Source organism: Marmota marmota, unplaced genomic scaffold, assembly GCF_001458135.2.
Source record: "Marmota marmota marmota unplaced genomic scaffold, marMar, whole genome shotgun sequence".
Taxonomy (NCBI): domain Eukaryota; kingdom Metazoa; phylum Chordata; class Mammalia; order Rodentia; family Sciuridae; genus Marmota; species Marmota marmota.
The window spans coordinates 42,777,245-42,798,828 of record NW_026000016.1 but is presented as its reverse complement, the minus strand read 5'-3'; the positions used below and the strand labels follow the sequence as shown (position 1 = coordinate 42,798,828).

The 21,584-nt window shown below is 34.9% G+C and overlaps 1 protein-coding gene and 1 long non-coding RNA gene across 6 annotated transcripts in view; both read right to left on the bottom strand.

Moving 5' to 3' along the window:
- Positions 1-21,584, bottom strand: part of Ptprc (protein tyrosine phosphatase receptor type C) — a 113,404-nt gene that overhangs the window by 65,658 nt on the left and 26,162 nt on the right. The window lies entirely within an intron of this gene.
- On the bottom strand, positions 530-21,578 carry LOC125618521. Its single transcript, XR_007349858.1, has 2 exons — positions 16,535-21,578; positions 530-605 (listed from the first exon to the last, which is right to left on the bottom strand). It is a non-coding gene; the product is annotated as an uncharacterized LOC125618521 (long non-coding RNA).

The window sequence follows — 21,584 nt, the reverse complement described above, 5'->3', positions numbered from 1 at the left end:
AATATTAAAAATACTAAAATAAACTTGACCCTGAAAATGGATATTCAGATTCAATCATAATTTGCTGAATGAATGCTGTAAACAAGGTACAGGAAAAAATTAGGAAAAAATGAAAGATTTATTAAGCTTATTTACTATAAGATACTCTCATGACCAGGAAGACAACAAAACTATAGTGAAAAACACAAGTATTAAAAAATTTACAATCCATAGGCCTCTTGAGAAGTTGTGAAAGGTTCTGAAGCTTGGGAATAGAATTATATATATTTCTGGCATAATTGTGTTTAAATACTCAATATTTCCCCAAATCCTTTCATCTTTTATGCAAATAGAAAAAAATTTAACATACCCGGAAAACAAAATAATTCCTTAAGTTCTGACATATTTTCCTTTCTTTGTTCATGCATACTTTCCATAAAGTGTTCTCAAATTGAACATACATTTACATGTGTAGTCATTTACCTCTGAAAGCAATTTTAAATTCCTCCACCAAGTGGCTATATTAAAATACTGTAGCTTATGTTTTTTAAAAAAATTTATTTACATGAGGTTTCAAGCTTGCACCTATACACCTATACACACACACACACACACACACACACACACTCATTTTCATCTTTTTTTAAAGAAAATACCAAGACTTCAGCATTACCCGTTTAGACTCAATATAAAACCAAAATTACTTGTTCTCATGGCCACAAATTCCCTACAAGCATATTTTCAGTATTAATAAGATTTTTTTATTCAACATGATACATGATATGAAAAATTTTAACTACTCAAAAAAACCTCATAGAATCACTATAATTTTTTAAAAAAAATTGAAAAGATCACTCCAAAATTCAAACCAAAGCACTTTGCAGCCACATCAGCAGTACAACTTGAAATAAGATATTAATTTTCATAGTCTGTATCCATTTGAATACCTAAATGTAAAGTTTTTTTAAATTATTTTTTTAAAAAATCACAAAAATTTATGAATCTCAAAATAGGAGCACACAGGGTGACCTACATGAATCACCTGGTTAAAAATACTGAATATATAAGGGACAGTCAAAGGCAATCAGTGCACTAACAAATTCTTCTGTAGAGATGGTCTCTGCATATGAAGGTAGAGGATAAATGACATTGTTTAGATACTTAGAAGAAACTATCTGCAAAATGTCACTAATTCTTCAATGCCTCTATCACATTTTGAAATTTTTCCTAAGTTACATGAGCAATGACTTTCTGTTTAAATTCATGTATGCAGACATCATCAGAATATTGTTAAAACCATAGGTAGAAGCACCTGGGATGAATCCTTATTGTTATAACCAAAAGACCTAAAAAGATTGGTTGTGTGAGACATTTAATTATTTCACGAACTATCCATTTAGCTTCAGTACATGGTCACAGATTAATCTGGTTGAGCAATCAAAGCAAATGAGCCAATGTAGTTATCTCAGTTGTTTGATGTATGTATCCAGCCCTATGCTCTTTATACCCTAGCTCCTGAGTTACTTAAAGTAACAATCTTCTGTTACTCAAGTAAGTAGGTCTGGTAAAAACAGAATCTTTGCATAAAATACTTAATAACCAATGCATGATAATTACATATCAAATACTAGCTTATATTACTAAATTAGGATTATGATGTATGCAAACTGTATATATGAGCAATACTGTGAAGAGATGGCGAATAGGTAAAGAAACTACATAAAATAGTAGGGATTAAGTGAGCACATGTCAAGATGTATGACAGTTAAAGAGAGAGCCTCAGATTTTCTAAAGAATGAACTGCATGGAGTTTTCCTTTAAATTCTATTAAATACATCAAATAAATATAATAAAATGGAGCACAGTAATATTCTCAGTGTTTCTATTAATTACAGAAACATTTTGGCTTTAACCTTCTGGGGACACAATGTTCTACACTTATTTTTTCCCCCACACAAGTGCCCTGTATCTTCATTATGTAGGGAGAGCAATAGTTAGTAATATTGCAGTAGGTGGCACTAGAGCACCAAAAATCTGTAAATCATTCAACCCAGAGCTCTTTTCCCCATTATAATCCTGTTGTGAATCACCAACGGAATTGACTAGATACATTAAACACATAAAAATGTAGATAACAGAACACTTGATCTTCAAAGCGGCGTTATTCTAACACATGTATTGTTACTGAATTTACCTTTCCCAATATGTTTCCTTTACAACTCAAAATGTTTAAATGATTGCAAATCAAAGTTGCCTTGAAGTCACACCCTTAAGTCCCCGATCAGAGATTTCAGCAAGAACCAGGGATCAATTTGAGTGGAATGGCATTTCAAAAGATGTACCTGGGCTTTAAATACCACCCCTTCCACTTCCCTTCCAAAAATAAATAAATAAAATAAATGGAAAACCACTTCCAAGGGGATTTAAGCCTGTCTAGTTGGCAAATCGAAGAGAAGTACAAGGACAGAAGGGTGAAACGGAATAGATGAAATACATGCTTATTCTAAATATCGGTCTAAAAGGATTGGAGGCATGCTCTGAAGGTGTAGAACACATACCTGACCTCCATAAGCATAAAGGCCATGCAAAGTGGAAAAGCTAAATTAAAAAAATTAGGGTCAGCTAGAACTGATATGCACAGCTGTCCTTTCTTTGTATGCCATGATAATAATAAATCATATAAATAAAAATTAAAAATTCTACTTTTATTTATTCTGTAAACCTGGCATATGATCCACAGATAATGAATCCAACAAATTATATCAGATTAATAAGTATCCATAGGACAAAAATCTTGTGCATATGACAGACAAGCTATTATCAAGATTTCAGAGAATCAGAGGAAGTAGCCTTTCCTTCATCCATTATCTTGTCAGAAAATAAAATTTTGATAGACATAGCTCACTGAAATATTTTTATATATCAAACACTATGCACATCTTTTTCTCTGTGCATGTGTGCGTATTTTTAATTTAATCATCTAGGTAAGTCATTCAGCAATTATTTTACACATTTTGTAGGGAATTAAACTGTGAATTAAAGGACTTAAGCAAATTGCTCACAGTTATACAGAAGAAGTGTAAGATTTGAAGTAGTGTCTAATTAACACTTACTTGCTTTAGGCAGACTCAACGTTAAAAGAGTAGTTATATTATTGTTATGTTTGGAATCCTTTGTGTAAAATAGTTGCTGTATATTAGCGGAGAATAATTCAGAGATTTCTACTCACAGAAATGATTCAGGATTCTAATGGTATGTATTGACATGTGTTCATCCAATAGATAAGGAAACTAAGGCTGAGAGAGTTTTTGCCTTTCTGATTTCATTAAATAAAGTTAAGGCTAATGAATTTATAAGTTTCATCAAGGCCCAGAAATTTTCAAAATAATTTTTTTAGGCCTCACTCATAAATACAAATGGACATCCAAGGCACACTAGACCAAAGCCTCCCACAAGGAGATTAACACAAGACAAACACAGGTGGACCTTGGCAGAAACAGACAATGCAAACAAAAATCATAAAACCAACTCTAATTCATATTTTCAGAAATGAGGTGACTTGCATCCATGAACAAAGAATAAGAGCTTAAAAAGAGCAACATTTCAACATCAAGGTCAAATGGATATTGGCTAAAATCTTAAAAAGCAAATAAAAAAAAACATAAAACAAAAAGATAACTATTTACAAATGGCACAATATTATCAAAGGTGGGAAATGGGGGTTGGAAAAGAACTGTTCTTTACTATAGGAGTTGAAGTAATTGTCTAAATGTTCAAACACTTTTTATATAAAAATACAAATAACAAAGAAAAATATCACTATGTAAGAGAGGGATAAAAGGATGAATGTTTACAGCCTTGGGGTTAAACAAAATCAAATTATTTATTATTTTTAAATATAGCAATTGTGTTCATCTCTCTCCTAAAGAATTATCATGCATAATATTGTAAATATTATTTTTCACTTGTGAGTCAATGTGAGTATGCACATACTTTAACCTAGAAAATTAATCATGCACTTACAGATCTTTTATATTTGTCTTAAAACTCCATATTATCAATTTTAGAAATGTTGACCAACTATGAAAATGATGGCAAAAATTTAATAAAGACAAGATAACCAGGTATGAAAAAGTGGTTATGTTCCCTTTTTCCTATCTTATAATATTTATTAATAATTCATGGGGAATCTAGATTATCACTTCCTGTGTGCTAATAGGGAAACAGGTCTCTGATTTAGATTCATGTGCCGTAAAAAGTCCCATAGTTAAAATACTTTAAAAAGTAATTCTACATGCCCTTTGGAAAGATTCATAAATTGCATTAGCATATTAAAGGCATAGATAAGTTTATGTAGTTTCCTTTAACCCAGGATCTCCCAAAAGTATTGGCCAGAAGCCACATACTCATAGAACATGCACAATGGAATGGCAGTGTTCTTTGGAACGTAGCTCATGAAATTCTCATTTGTATCAGTTATGTGTGTGTGTGTGTGTATGTGTGTGTTGGTATGTCAATATTGTAATCCTGATTAATACAAAATATCAATCTTCTATTGCATCAATCCTAGCTATGCATAAAATTGAAAGTACAGATTCCTGGGCTCCACCTCTGGAAATTCTGTTTGAGTAAATTTATGGTGTGAAGTGAACCATGTTGTTTTTTTCTTAAACTTCAGTGATTACAATGGGGAACAAGAGTTAAGAACAATTGGTAAAGATATCTCCTTAATTATATCTATATACTCTTCTTTTTAACCCAGATGCTCTTTTAATACTTTAATTTCCATATTGTCTTTTTTATTTTTATAAAAATGCCTTATTCTCGTTACTCTAAATCCAAGGACATATACTTTACTTATACATTGCACTTCAGAGAACAAAAACCATTAACTGCACTAGTCTGTTGGTATGGTTTTGTGGCTTTTCATGTCCTCTAGAATGGCTAAGGTCATAGTCAAAGAAATACAAAGAAACACCAAAGTACCTTTGCACAAGTGAAGAAATTGTCTGATCAATGTCTTCAGTCCTATTAATAATAGTTACTGTTTAATAAGCAGCTACCAGATGGATGGCACTGTGCTAAATAACATTACGTATTATTTTATCTAATTATTATAGGACTCCTACAGAGCAGATAGCGTTATTTGTTTTTTATAGATGAAGGGTCAAGAACATAAATAAATATGAGCAAGGCTAAAAAACTCATAGGAAACTAAGTGTAGATTTCAATGCATATCTGATTCCAAAAAGCCCATGCTTGTTCAACTACACTGTGCTACAGGGAAAAAGACCTAGGGCTAAATTTACTCCTTGTTCCAAATAGCTATGAGGAACTCAACAATAAGTAAAATACCATGTATGAACATTGTTCAAACTGTCACACATTAAAACTTATTGTTAAAGAGCACAAACTACCAAATGATGATTGTAAAAGAAGGAAATTCTTTTAATGTAGCATAAAAGGGGAAGGACAAGTGAACAGGCCTGCCTGTGACAAAATAAAGGAATCACATGAACTTGTGCGTCCTTGGTGTTTTTACCCAAATCATCAAGGAAGAAAAAGCAGTAAAACATGCTTGAAAATGTGTTGCTCTTCTCATGTCTATGCTTTAAATTAAAACAAAAGCAATAAAAAACCTCTGCACACAAAACCTGTAACTTGTAAGGAACAGGGTGAGGGGGTAAACAAGTGAAGAGGGTAGGGGGCACCGATTTCATCTAGTTCTGCTTAAGATTATTCACAACAGCGCCTACAAACCTTTCTAACAACCAGGAGGCAGATTAAAATTATACTATGTGTGTGCATGTAAACTAAACACAAGACAATAAAAAATAAACAGAAAATAAGTGCTAAGTTATTGAGAGATCTCCTAACAAACCAGTATCCGTATCACCCATAGGATCAAATGTCCACCAAGCCTGCCCCATTTGCAGCCCTCCAACCCCCCAAAGCTGAGGAAAATCCAGCAAAGGCTGATAAATGCACCACTAATTTCTTCTCGTTTCCCCTCCACACAAATGCTGAACAGCAACACTTGGGTTACTTTCAAAATCATTAAAGAAACCTGGCATAATGGGGAAAGCTACACTTTGAAAGAAAAGAGGTTTTCAGTGTGTTGTTCTCACAGACTGCTGTTTGCACAGCTAATAGCTCACAGCAGTGTCTTTACTGCCCTTGTGGTTTCTCCTCCTTGCGAACTTCTGTTTTTCTTATTCTGAGTCTTTATAGGAAAGGAAGAGGTGTAGCTCATGTGGTTAAGCACACAAGCACTTCCAAATGGTGCAACTGGTTGCCATAGCACTAGCATAATCAGCCCTATCTCAGGGTAAAAACCACAACTTCTCTAGTTTGTGTAGAAGCTGTCTGGTTAGACATTTAACTGCTACATAATACTGAATTTCAGGGTGATTTGGTTTGGCTTCAGTGAAAATATATTTCAAAAACAATGTTGATTTTTATTGTGATTTGGTACCTTTCAGGAGCACTTCATTTTGAAAAGCATTCACAATGCTATTTTAATAAGAAGAAAATATTAAACTCCATTTAATCTTCAATAATGTAAAAAAAAATCACCCTTTCTTTGGCCAGCAATTGGACTTTACTAGTTAGTTGTATAAGGAAATTTTGGAGAAAAAAAGGTTATAGATGTGTGTGTTTAATTGTGAATTGAATTCATATTTTTTTAACCTCAAAAGTATGAAATGATCAAACATAATCTAGGCAAGGATTTTTCACCTTTATGCAGAGTCCTCTTAACATCGTATGTGAAATATTACTTTACTAGTAGAAAAATACCACATTGCACCCTTCACAAGCAAATGTACTGAGCTACATTAGTTAAGTGACTTCTTTAATATGGGATTGAACAGTCTCATGAAAGTCAATGCTGGAAAAAACAGAAATTCGTAGGGACCTTTTCTGACATGCCACATTAACTGATATCCTTTTGCCCCGGTTGGTGACAATTTTCCATACTGAATATTTCTACCAATTGTCTTATGTCTTCACTAAATCAGTGTTTCATGATACTAAAATAATATATCAGCCTTTGCATTCATTAATAAGCCTTAGAAAATATCATGAGGACCTTTTCATTTACATTTGGGGCAATTCTGGCTACATTGGAAAAGCTTTTTTTCTGTATTGAAAGTAGAAGAAGAAGGAGAAGGAGAGAGAAGGAGAAGAAGAAGAATTGAATTCCTCCAATCCAATACATTATCTCACATAATATTCATATTGTCCCTATGAGATAAATATTATTACTTTTGTTTTATACGTGGTAAAAGACAAACCTTTTAAGTAAACTACTTCAAGTACAGAGTAAGTAACAGTGCAATACCTCAGTCCCATGTCAGTCAGTCTGCAAAGCTCCTGCACTTCTTGTTAAATCCATAATGCTGCCTCCCGGGAGTGGAGGATTCTGAGCATTCATTTCCCAACCTTGTCCTGAGCTTGGGCACGTAGTTCTTGAATACCTAATAACTGGAAGCTGTGTTTCCTTTTCCTTTCCATTGCCTCTACCCTACTCTAGGTAGTCCCCTTCAATCACCTTTGTACTGATGACTTCCTCTGTCCCTTCCCCATGCCTGCTAGATATGGACCTCTTTTTAAATATATGGATGTTTCTTTATTGTTAAAATGTTTTAGTAGGAGATTCTAAAATTTTTATCATTGACCTTACATCAGTTCCTCATAAAGGTAAAGAAAGACTGTAATATCTACTTACGAGGCTGTTTTGTCTCTCAAATAAGACCTTAGCAATGTGTTCAATAAATGTTAGTAATTATTATTATTATCTCACATCACTGCCTTCCCATATTTGACTTGCTAACTCAATTTATGCCTCTGAAAGGCACAGATATAATTAGCATCCTTTGTGTTCTGCACCGTGGTTTATGTGAAAAAAATAATAAATTTTAAAATGTTCATCATAAATATAGCTTGTGCCTAGGTTCTCACAGTATGAAAACTTTGAGCAATAAAGTTTTGAAACTCATTGTAAGAAATGACATGTGTAATTTCTCATTTCATAAGATGGTATTGCATTTCCTCTTGGCATTTTCATGTGTTTTTGAATTTTCATACATCGCTATATTTACCTTCCTGCAACGAAGAACAAAATGCAAAACTGTGCCCCCAAATATAAATACTGTTGTGAAGAAAGAACTGAACCTTGTATCATACTTAACGGACCTGGTTTTGAATCCCAGCTCAGCCAATTAAGACCTTTTGCAAGTTGAATACCCAGCAATCCCTGTACTGGGTACATATACAACAATAATGAAATCACTATGAAAGAGACATCTGCACTCCTGTGTTCACTGCAGCACTATTCCACAAGATATGGAACCAGCCTACATAGCTATCAGCAGATGAACCAGTAGAGAAAAATGTGTTACATACACATAAGGAAGCATTACTCAGCCATAAAAAGATGAAGTTCTGTTACTTGTGACAACATAGAAAAAGATAGCTACAGTTAAATACGAGGAATAAGTTCTGGTATTCTATGACACAGTAGGGTGACTGTAGTTTACAATAATGTATATTACAAAATAGCTAGCAGAAATGATTTTAAATATTTAAGGTGATGGGCATGCTAATTATCCTGACTCCATCATTACATATTGCACATATGTATTGAATCATCCCTTTATGGACCATAAATTTGTATTTGACTTAATAAATAAATTTGATTATTGTGTCAGTTTAAAGTGACATAAAATAAATAACATTGTGATCTTTGTCTGTAGAACAAGAATCACAATACCTAGTAGAAGTATGAGTTAGTATGAGGGTTATATAAAGGAATACTTGCAGAGGCCTTTGTAAATGGGTAGAAGATCCACAAGTAGTGTTGAGTAAATTACAGTTTTTTCTTTTAATTGGCATGCAAAATTTCATTTTCCTACTAATTTTGAATTTTATAGGCATCTAAATGTGCCTACTATCTTGAATTCTGATTTCTTCATAATTCTACTGTGATTATGCAATTATGCTAAGCAAAAAAGAAAAGCCCTGGAGTAATGGTCCCAGATGATGGCATGTAAAGTGCCCCCCATAGCTTGAATGTGTCCATCATGTTCAATGCTGTATTTTATCATATTTCTTTCACATTTTCCTGCATTCCTTGGAGGGCTTTAAAGAAATGATATCAAAAGCAGGGCTTTTGAGTAACAATAAAGATATCAAGCCTCAACGACACATGATTTTTTGGTGGCCAGTCACATGTGATTCTGTCTCTATGCAGTGGGAACAGCTGCCTCCCATGGGTTCTGAATCCCAGCCCTCCTTTGTAAAGCAGCTCAGAAATGATGCCAAAGCCAGGCAGTTTCAGGGACCCAGTTTGCTGACAATCATTCAGAAAACTTCCTCCCAACCATCCTCCCCTCACTGACTGACACAGATCTACCATCTGTTTCTTAAATTTGACAACCATATAAAAAATGTGTTTCATAAGTTCAATGAAAAAGACATGGCTTCTTTTCAGATTCACATTATCATTCCTGTTGATGGGCTTATGTATTCTCACATCAATAGGACAACTTACACTGAGTTGAACCTACGCTAGAACAGTAAGCAGCAGGCTAATGCCTCTGAAGTATAGCTCCTCTAGGCCTGGGTCTGCAGGGTCCAGGCCCAACCTGGGCACTCAGAGCACCTCAACACTCCATGCATACAACTAAAATCCTTTGCATTGAATTACTTAAAAACAAAACAAAACAAACAAACAACAAAAACATAAAAACAGTTACATGACCTCATGACTTTAGAAACATTTGGTGAGTGGGGCATAGCAGTAGTCTATAAAATTACTCATTAATGGTCTAGTTTAATTTCTACCATTTTTTTTACCAATTTTTAACATTAATGTGCACATTGTAATCCCAGATAAGATCTATAGCCTGGATTTTGAGGAAGGAAGGAATACTCTAAGGAAGGAATGATGTTTCAGTCATTGGCAAGGTTTTGAAATTATAGTTCCAGTGTTTTCTAATGTTATTCTTTTAAATGAAATTAGCAGGTAACAACAGAAATTTCCAGTAATGCAGAAGCTGGACATTAATAAATGGATAGTTGTCTTTCTTTTATAATGATGAGATCTCCTAGGGAACATGGATTCTATGTTTCAAATTTTCATCAATAACATACAAACCTTAGTAACATGTCTAGTTTATAAATATAGACAAATATTTTTGTGTATGATCTATAAAAAGGAAATCCAGTTCTTGACACAGGATGTTATTTATTGGCATAAAGCTAAGAGCAATTAGGGTCAGCAAGTTCTTATGGAAAATCTTATGAAGAACTAGGCTTCTTTTGTTTCTTTCTCTCTTCTTTTTTTCATTATTTTGTCTCTTTATCATAATATAATCCTAGTAAGGTGGAAGGTCATGCTAAAAGGAGATAGATTCAAATTTTATTTTCTTAAATATCTAGGTTTTTGTTTCCCACCAAAATTAATTTAATTTTTTTCCATTTTTTATTGGTTGTTTAAAACATTACAAAGCTCTTGACATATCATATTTCATACATTAGATTCAAGTGGGTTATGAACTCCCATTTTTACCCCAAATACAGATTGCAGAATCATATCGGTTACACATCCACATTTTTACATAATGCCATATTAGTAAAGGTAGCAGAATACAAAATTAATTTCATCTTGAAAAAATACAATTAGTATTTTCATAAAATGACTAGAAATAAGAAGTGTCCAAAATTTTCGAAGGCTACTACAAAACTTATTACTGTCATTCTAATGGTAAGCTTTTTGCTTTGGTATATTGTTAACACAGTGATTTCTCCTCATCTGCATTGTTTTTACCAAAAAATCCACAGATTTCCGTTTTGTTAAGTATTAGTACTAACTTTGGTGTCACTGCGAAAATTAAATGACATGCTGTTGGTGGTAATATTGTAAGTCACTCCATCCAAAATAGAAAGTTGGTTTTGAAAGCCCAGCATGGTGGCCTGTAATCCCAGAGTCTCAGGAGGCTGAGGCAGGAGGATTGTGAGTTCAAAGCCAGCCTCGGCAACAGCAAGGTGCTAAGCAATTCAGTGAAACCCTGTCTCTAATTAAAATACAAAATAGGGCTGGGATGTGGCTCAGTGGTCTAGTGACCCTGAGTCTAATCCCTGGTACCAAAAAAAAAAAAAAAAAGTTAGTTTTGATAACAAAATTCTCTTGAAAATTATTTGCAATTACCATCCATGTTTAAGAAAGAGCATAAAAGTTCAATTTGTACAGAAGACATCCTAAAATTCAGAGATATTCTACAAAACATCTGACTCTTTAAAAAAAGTTTCAAGGCCATATGAGTCAAAGAAAGACTGAAAAACTGTTATATATCAGAGGAGAGTAAAGAGACATTGATTAACAAAGGCAACATGGTTTCCTGGATTGAATGACGTTGTAGAAAAAGGGCATTGTTAGAAAAAATAGATGAGATCCCAATAAAAACTGTAGCTTAGTTAATAGCATTGTGCAATGATCATTTCTTAGTGTTAACAAACGTGCCCTTTGACAAACATATTAGAGGGAGCTGAGTAATGAATGAATGAGGACTCCGTGCATTACCTTTGCAACTTTTCTGTAATCTAAAATTATTCCCAAATTAAAAGCTTTCTTTAAAAAAAATCATGGTTGTAAATAGTTCAGAGAAAGAAGAAACAACTTTTCTTTCATTTTACAGTTGAATGGTTTTGAGACTGGACACTTTCATAGCACATCTGGTATATGCTTGAATCACAGCCCCACTTATGACACCATCACACAGATGTTGAAGATTAGCTCTACTGAAGAGACAATGTTACACATCCTGATGTGTTTAAGGGGTCATAACATTTCATGATTGAAAGATCATAAAGCTTACCCATCTATCTCCCTAATACTTAAAACTGTTCTTAAAATTCCCATTCACTAGTTGTGAGTTTATTCTTAAATGCCCTAATTGGAAATGCTCTTCTTGCTCTTCCTGACTTGCCAGCATCCATTACCTAATTGAGAGGATGAGCATGAGATGTTTCCCCAGGAACTCCTAAAAGGGAGCGTGGTCTTGAGGCCAGCTGAGCAGTGTCACTCCACTGCAGCAGGACAAGGAAGCAAATTCAAACCAATGAAGGTCTTTGTTTTAAGAAGATAAAGCTGGATGAAATAAAAAACACAAACATACTTTCTTTCCAAATTTTGGTGTACAGGGGGCTGGAGTTGTGGCTCAGCATTAGAGCACTCTCTAGCATAGTCAAGGCCCTGGGTTCGATCCTCAGCACCACATAAAAATAAAATAAAGGTATTGTGTCCAACTACAACTAAAATAAAAAAATAAAATAACATAAATTGGTGTACCAAAGGAACTCACAAATGCCTACCAATGAATGAAGGAAGGGTTTTTATCCCCCAGTTGTATACATAAACCACCCACATGGAAAAAGTCATTTAATTAAAACCATATTCAGGGGGAAAGTAACACTTCACAATTTCAAATTCTTAAATTTGGGTTTGCTTTATAAAAATACTAACAAAGTAAAGAAAAAAATCATAAATCAAAAGTCTTTTTTCTGCTGCATTTTCAGGGACATCTTTTTTCATTCTGAGAACACGTTATGCTTTAGTCTTTCACCACACCTTGTTTATTTTTCTCAGTATCACAGGGACAATGACAAAAAACGAATTTTATCATTTTTCTGGATTAAAAAAAACTTGAGGATGGGGCTATGTCTTTATAATAGAAATAAGCAAATATCTATTTTCATTTGTTTAAAACAAACTCATCTCTATTTACCCCAAAAAATATTTTCAAATGCCTATCATGTATAAGATGCTGTGTTTGATACTGTGTATTCATAGTCTTGGCCACAGCTTAAGGGAGAAAATATATCACATAGGCACAGTCCCAATCACTAATATATACACCACACTCCATATATATCAAGCACTGCACTAGGTAAAGACAATATTTATATTTCCCATGTTTATCGAATCATTGTAATCATATAGGATATTATGCTTATTGTAGAAGAAAAGCACAATACATAACTTGTCCTCCATCATTCAGCTTCTTAGTAGTAGAGACAGGATTTGCTGCAGAAAGTATGACTCGAGATTAATTCTTTCAGTCATTAGATTATAATCATATTACAAAGTCCTAAGCATGATAGTGTCTTGGGTCATATGGAAACAGAGAGAACAAGTGCCTGAGAAAGGGAACATCTAAGTTAAGAAAATTGTGTGGGAGTTAAGCAGGAAGAGAAGGCGATTTTTTCAGGAAAAGAGAACAGTGTGGCCCCAAACTGAAAGTCTAGGATATTTTTGAAAGTAATCATAGTTCTTCAAGGCTGAAAATCAAGGTTTAAGGTAAAAAGTAATGCTATAAATGTTTCTGGGGAAAATGTGATGTTGGTGATGAAGGGCCTCCTATTACAGACTGAGAAATGAGACCATTATCCTCAGGATTATTGTAGAACTTTAGGTGGGTGAGCAACTCAATTGTTGTGTACAGAAGGGAGATTAAGGATGTAAAATGGATTAAGAGGCTGTAAAATATTTTATCAATCATGCACAATTAACATTTTTAAAAACTTATATTACACACTAAGGAATTTATTTGTTTATTTATTGGGTAAGAGGTGTTGAACCCAGGGGCGGGTCGCTTAACCACTGACTCACATTCCCAGTCCTTTTTTTCATTTTTAATTTTGAGACAGGGGCTGGGGATGTGGCTCAAGCAGTAGCGCACTCGCCTGGCATGCATGCGGCCCTGGTTCGATCCTCAGCACCACATACCAACAAAGATGTTGTGTCTGCCAAGAACTAAAAAATAAATATTAAAAAAAAAATTCTCTCTCTAAAAAAAAAAAAAAAAATTGAAACAGGGTCTAAGTTACTTAGAGCCTCAACAAGTTGCTTAGGGTCTTACTAAGTTGTCGAGGCTGGCCTTGAATTTGTGGTCCACCTGCTCAGCTTCCAGAGTTGCTGGGATGGTAAGTGTGTGCCATCATACCCAGTTTAAACCTTAAGGAATTTATTATTAGTAAAAACTAAATTTAATATCATGGGCTGAGTGATAATATCAGGGATCACATTCCTTCCACATTTTTGCACTGACTTCCACAGGGTATGATTTAATTGCCTTCTTGGTCTCAAAATGACCAAGAATCATATTCTCTTAAGTTAGTATTAGAGCTGAGCATGGTGGTGCATCTTGTAATCCTAGTGGCTTGGGAAGCTGAGGAAGGAGGATCGAAAGTTCAAAACCAGCCTCAGAAACTTAGCCAGGCCCTAAGCAACTTAGCAAAACCCTGTCTCAAAAGAAAAAATAAAAAGTGCTGGGCATGTGGCTCAGTGATTAAGTGTCCCTAGGTTTGATCCCTAGTGCCAAGGAAGGAAGGAAGGAAGGAAGGAAGGAAGGAAGGAAGAAAGAAAGAAAGAAAGAAAGAAAGAAAGAAAGAAAGAAAGAAAGCCTTAGAGACAGACAAGGGATCTTGTCTTTCTTTTGAGGGAAGAGTTTCCCCAAACCTCTTTCATGTTTCATTGGGCTAAATCGCATCACCACCAAAGGAAATGAAGTCACCATGATTTCCTTTGACCAATCAGGAACTAACTTGGTAGCAGGGAAACAGCATGATCCAGTTGAACTTCAAATCACACGGAGGGCTTAAATAATTAAGTAAATGCACCCTCCCCCCAATTTTTTAACTGAAGATCCCATTAGCAAGAAAAACAGAGGTATGAGGATAATAATCCCAGAAACTACTGCCAAAATGCAAGTAACCCAAATCAAAGTTGTGGCAATGGAAGTAGATAGCAGTAAACATGTTAAGAGAGATGAGGAATACAGGATTAGTACTTTATAACTGAATGTGCTATATGAAGAGATAAGGAGAAATTCAGCATATGCCCTAGACATTTAGCATGAGCAAGCATGTGGAAACTGATATAATTCACTAATAATAGGGAATGAAAGCAGAGTGGGTTAATGGAGGATTTTGAGTTCAGTTTTGGTTTTGTTGAGTGTACGATACCAGTGGGACAGCACTGGGAGTGTATAGTTGGATCCCTTACATAGGAGAGGCAGCAGAGCTGGAGATGCACACGTAAAAACCATCAACTTACAGAAGACGTACTAAGCAATGGCAGAATGTGATGTAGTGTGGGGACAGAGGAGATGAGGCCCTAAATGGAATATATACCAACACCAACATTAAGGAGCTAATGGAGAGAAAGGACTGAGATAAATAAGAAAACTAAGAGAAGATGGTTTCATGTTTTATGAAAACTAGAAAAGAATTTCAAAAAAGGAAACTGTCCATCATGTCAAATGCCTTTGAGAGATAAGGTAAAGTAAATGCTTATATTTCATTGGTTAAAAACTGAGGATTCAGGGGAGAAAATATTGATTATAAGTGTGTAAGTAGTTTCAGGAATATTCTGGAAGAAGAAACCAGAAAGTAGTAGGTGGAGAAGAGAATGGGAAGTGAGAAAATGTAGATTGTTATGCTAGAAAAAAATCTTAAGAGTTTGTGAAGCAGGAGAAAAGGCTAGAAAACAGTAATTAAAAAGCAACTTAGAGTGGAGAGATAGTATTTATTTATTTTTTAACTGCACTGCCATTATAATTCTCTCAAAAATGTTTTTTTATGATTGTGTGTGTGCATGTGTATATATGTGTGTGTGTGTGTGTGTGTGTGTGTGTGTGTAGTTCAGGAGTAGATGACAGAAAAGTGCAAGGTTTTAAAACATAATGTAAATATTTCCGGAGTATATTATATAATAAATGCATAAATTATGTCTTAAAAAATTTAAGTCTTTGTTTTTATATATGTAAGTACTGAATGTGTCCAATGCTATTTTGTGTTCATTTTTCTATGTGCTTCTTCAATGGTGTTTTGTTTTATTACTACTTCTTAAACCTCATGCCAGTTAGCTTTCATATTTAGGAAGTTCAATACAGTTTTCATTCCTTCAAAGGTTATATAACAGTGCTAAATAAATATTTCATCATGAAGATTTTGTTTTCCAGTGTTTTTCCTTAAAAAAGCTAAAGAAAATGAAAAGAAACACTTCTATTCGGTATTTTTAAAGGCCACATCCGTCATGAAAGCCCTAGTCAAGCTATTCCAATAGAGTACATCACTCATGACCTAACTTATAAAATGTCAAAACTCCTGAGATATGTATAAAATGTAATTCAAATAGAAGATAATACCAGTTTTGAGCTTTATTTAACATGAAAAAAATGTTTTTACAGTTCTAAATTTAGGTCCTTACAACAGAAAAATAAAATTGTTATTAGTTTGTATTTACTAGGGCCTAGTGGGTGATGCCAAAGAACTTATCTGACTTAAATTATTCCCTTTACAAACAGGATGATGAGAGTGAGAACTGGGGAAGAATCTGTATTTTAGGAAAAACAAAACAAAACAAAAAAAAAAGGCTTCATCATTCAGTGGACTTTAGGGCTCAAAGATGAGTTAGGCTATTAATTCAATTAATATCTTTCCTGAATTTAAAATTTTGCTCTACTATATCTCTTGGCATGCACACACACACGTTTTTTTCACTTGCTTGGGGAAGGTAAGGGGTTCTGGAGAGGCTGGCAGGGTCCTGGAATAGATCCTGTTCCTGTTCTAATAGAATGGGAAGTCAAGGGTGCCTAGGTCCTTGGTTCCGATATCTATAGAATTCAGCAATGGGTTATTTAGGGTAGGTTAAAACACACTATGAAAATAATATGAAATCCTTCTAAATGAAAAAAATGTGTTTTGAAAGGAAAAGCTAATTATTTTTTTCGAAAGAAGTCTTATGAGTACTATGAGCACCTTGCAGATGGGGCAGTACCATGGAACATTACAAGGAAGGATGGCAGAAAACATGAAAGGAGGACACAGGGTGCAGGTGGGTGCATGTGAGCACCGGAAAAGGCTGGCAGACAACGAGTGTGAGTATGACTGGTGAGAGATAAAGAATCTTGAGCAGGAATTTGGAAGCGACTAAAAATTAGTCATTTCCAAACATCCTCTCAAATCTACCACAGTTTGAACTCTGAATATAAATTTGTTCATTTTTGTGGTTACTGTGCAACCATTTAGGCATTTCTTTGTAATGTTTGCCCAGTGTGCTAAGCTTTGGGTACACTTTCAACCATATTATTTAGGCTCCTTTGAAACTACTGCCATTAGATGGAACCATACAAAGTGGTTTCTTTTGTAGGTCAACAGTGATTAAATATTGTCAGTTTCACATGTTTCGGCGAGTATGTTGTATATCATCTACTGTAACTATGAAAATATTTTCCATTTGAATGTACCAGAACCCTCAGGTGGTCTTATTGCTGCTTTTATGGACAGAGGTCAGGTTTCTGTAAAGTTCTCTTAATTTCCCTTCAATATGTATCTATTCACCAAAGGACTCTCCTTTTTTTTTTTCCATAGAGAGAAATGGATTCCTCAACTCAGAAAAGCTAAAACTTCCACCTTTGCACTTTTAAGTTCTGAAATGTCAGCAATCTCATGTTTATCTCCTCCTCTAGCATTTACAGTCTAGTAGTCTTCTTCTGTACTTCTTCTACATGTACCCTTTTCACCTGATCGGAAAAAGCATTGATTTTTCCTGGAGTCCTTGTAGCTATTGCCACAGATGTCTCCTTTTTAAAAATCCCCCTTCCTGACACAGGGCCTTCCTAATTCCTTGTCACCCCTTCCCACCTTACCCTTAATCACGGGTTATTTTTCCAATGGAATTATTACCCATTGCCTTAGGAACCATTACTACCAATTTTGCATTAACTTCTTACATGCAAGGGTGTTTTTGTAAGTCTTCAGTCTCTCTGACTTTCTCTACCTATTACTTCCCATTTTTAGTAGTAATACAAAAGAAGCAGGGCAGCACTAAAGCACTTAGTTTGTATGCAAACTCAATCGTTTAAACACTTTGTATTTTTTCTATGTGTTGTGCCCTGCCCCTCTTATTCATCTACCTGATGTTTAAATGGCTTTCAGAATCCTAAGTGAGATGACATTATTTTTGCTACCATGGCACTGTGCATATATTCACATAAAATATCACCTTGGATTTGAGCTATCACCTTAGGTTTGAGTACATGTAATGCTCTTCCCCTAGAGAGCCATATGGCTGGTTCTCATCATTTCTGCCCTTCACCCAGTGTTTCTGTCTGTAAGATCACTTTAATAATTGATATTCAGCTGTTAGGACAGTATATTTTAACTTTCACTTCTTCATTCAGAAACAGCTACTATCGGATACCTGTGTGATTTTCTATCATTCCTTCTCTACTCTGCAAACACAATTACTGTACCTGGGGTCTCATTCTTCCCTATGTTTATTTTTGTTATCACCTCTTCTCATGCTGTGCACTGTCAGGAATACCTGTGACACAGTCACTACCTATCCAGATCTTAGGATTTAAATGCTATCAGCTACCTGAAAATTCTGATTTTCATAAATATTTTTAATATATTCCTGTGGTACATTGTGAATTGCTGATTTGTATAGCTGTGTACAGGTGTTGTTCTATGAATAAAATAGGCATGTTTCCAAGGTAGAAACCATGATTTTTCTTTTCTGTTCTCTTCTCAGAGTTTAGTTTTGTGCTGTGAGCTCGCAAATACTTACTAACACAGATAAAATGAATGAATGGATGAATGAATGAACGCCTCCTCTTTGTTGTCCACAAAGGCAAAATCTTGACTTTAAAAATCTACATGGCCAAGGAAGTCGGCATTCTTTTATCAAGAATTATTCCCATTGGAATAAACACACTATTTTTTTCCTTTGTTTTTTGTACACTGGGAAGCTTATCAAATAAAATGTCTTCATATAGATGCAATCACATGGAGCTACAGCAGCTAACACACACAGTAAATATTTCAAAGCTGTTCAGAATGCCATTCATCCTTGTTTAATTCTACAATAGAATTGAAAAAGTAATACGTTGTATTTCTCAGTGCCTCCCTCTCACCCCTCATAGCAAGGGGTGGCCATTGGATCTATTTCTGACCCCTAAGTGTAGACAAAAGCCTCTGGAGAGGGTTTCTATTCATGAATAAAGGGCACCACCTTATTAGGCAAAAATCTCTTGCTTCTGTGTTCTTCTCTTTCTTCTTTCTTGGAATGAGGATTAGAGGCATGGGTGGACAGCAGCCCTTATTTAGATACAAAATGGCAAGCATTAGGACAAAAGCCTGCAGAATGGGAAGGTGGAAAAGAAACATGAAAAAGATGTGGGTTGCTTATGGCATGACTATGCCTCTGCACCTGTCATGTGTCTCATCCAGCTACATCTCTGGAAATGTTGCTCCAACTTAGTTGAGCAACACTGGTAAATTTTATTTTGTTTGACAGCTGAATACAAAGAAAATGGCTACAGTAATCCACAGGATGGCTACCGAGGCCTCCTATAATCATGAGAATTCAAGAAAGTTTGTATTTAACCCAGACAAATAAAAATGAATCTATTTTTCAAAGCATGTTCATGATGGACGTATACCTTGAAAAGAGTGTTAAGATCACTTTGCACAGAGAATATTTTATGTTCTTGAGTTGTATGTCTAGTCTTCCTAAGGTGAAATCTGTTCACATCTTCTCTGTTATGGTCCTATGCATATTTTAAGTCTGCCTTTACATCACAGTTTAAACTCAGTTAATTGATTAATAGACCTTTCATTTTTTACTTTAATTGCAGCCTACAGACATGGTTAGGAAACACTGTAACATTTCCTTTTCTTTAAAAAATAGACGTGAATTACAGATAATCAGTAAAACCATTTGGCCTAGGAAAGATCTATCAAGTCTAAAGGATTTGGGGAGGACATAATGATTACCAAAAACAGTTTCTCCATTGTTTCTACACTCTCCTTTCTACCTGAGTGAAACACACACACACACACACACACACACACACAGAAATGCACATAGACACACTATTCCAGCCATACACGTGGTTCATTTCTGTTATTCAAACCTGTATAAATAGATGTCCACAACATTGCCTACATCTTTAAATTTGAATACTTGAGCAAACTGAATAATGACCTGTCTTTCATAAGTAAAGATTCACTGGTGTCTTAATATACACAGTATATACATTTGAGCCATCTTTACAGAACAAAGGCATCACACATAGTTCTCCATGTTATCATTTTATCCTTACTGTGCCAATTTGAATTTCCCCCCCAAACTCTCCCAAATATGCTTCTCCATCTATGCAGTGGTATTTATTATCATGTTGTACCCGAACCACACTCAAATGTCTCTGTGGTGGCTACCGTCAGATGATAAGGATCCAAAGAAGAAAGATGTACGTGCTAGGTTCACAGTTTATCTCTTCTTGAGACACATTAACAGCAGGGACAGATCAGGATTCTAATTACTCCAGTGACCTTAAGGTGGAAATCTTTCTCAGACAACCAGAGGAGCTGAGCCAACCATTGCAAAACATCCTTGCCTGGTCAGTCTGTTCTCATGTCTTTTATATCTAACCCTTAAGGTCTCAACAGTGACTTCTTGATATTGGCTAGTTTTGATATCAAAATACAGCCATTGAAATTATAATAAATAGTGAAATGTCTTCCTCTATAAAAACTGAATTTATTAAATTGATATAAAGAGCTGAAGAATAGTCCCCAAATGCCTCCCTGGTACTATCTCCAATTCCATTCACATAAAAAGGATCTTTTCCAAAATGGGAGACCTAGATTTTTATGGTAGCCTCACCCCCATACCCACAAACAACACCAGCCTTAGGAGGAAAAAGATAAGCATTTTCTTCCGCTTATCATAAACCACTGTTGATATGTGAGTTACCCGAAGTTCAAAAAGAAAGAACTATTCAAAAATTTGTTCCAGTGCTACAGGAATATAGGCCTGTGGGCCAGGGCACCAGCAGAATAAGCCTTTGACCGGCAATCAGGCAACAATCAGGGTTATAATAGCCTCAGAGAGATTTTGTATTTTTCCCAAAGCGCCTGTCCCAGAGTTTTATGCACTTGTCTGATGGAGACATCTGAAATGAAGATGAAAGTGGTTCCTGACATATTTGGGTTACAAGTTTCCAGATTTTCAAAAAACATTCACTAATATTAAAGGCCACTTTTTGTCATCAAGTAACATGACTATTTTTAAAATGTCTTTTTTTTAAATGACCATTAAAAAATATTAGTTGACAAAGAAGAAAAATCAGTTCTGCTTTCTACTGGGAAGCCCACAGCAGTGTCTGCCTTGGGCCCTGATGAGATAATTGGAAACTTTCAGGGTCATGTCACACTCTCTGCAGTGTCTTCTCAGGATAGGTAATGACTTAGTTTTTCTCACCCACAGAATCTCTACTCTTCTTGCTACCCAAATAATCTCTACTGCTGTCAAGACACTTGGCAATTATGGCTGAATTCACCAAGCAGCCATTTCAAACAGTTATTTCCCATCTTTGTATAGTTCCCTTTAATATGTGGGAAGATATTCTGTTCCTTATTTCTCATAGCTAACCACAGACATGAAATGAAAATCCACACTCCCCTCAAGTGTGTGTATATATATATATATATATATATATATATATATATATATATATATATATATATATACA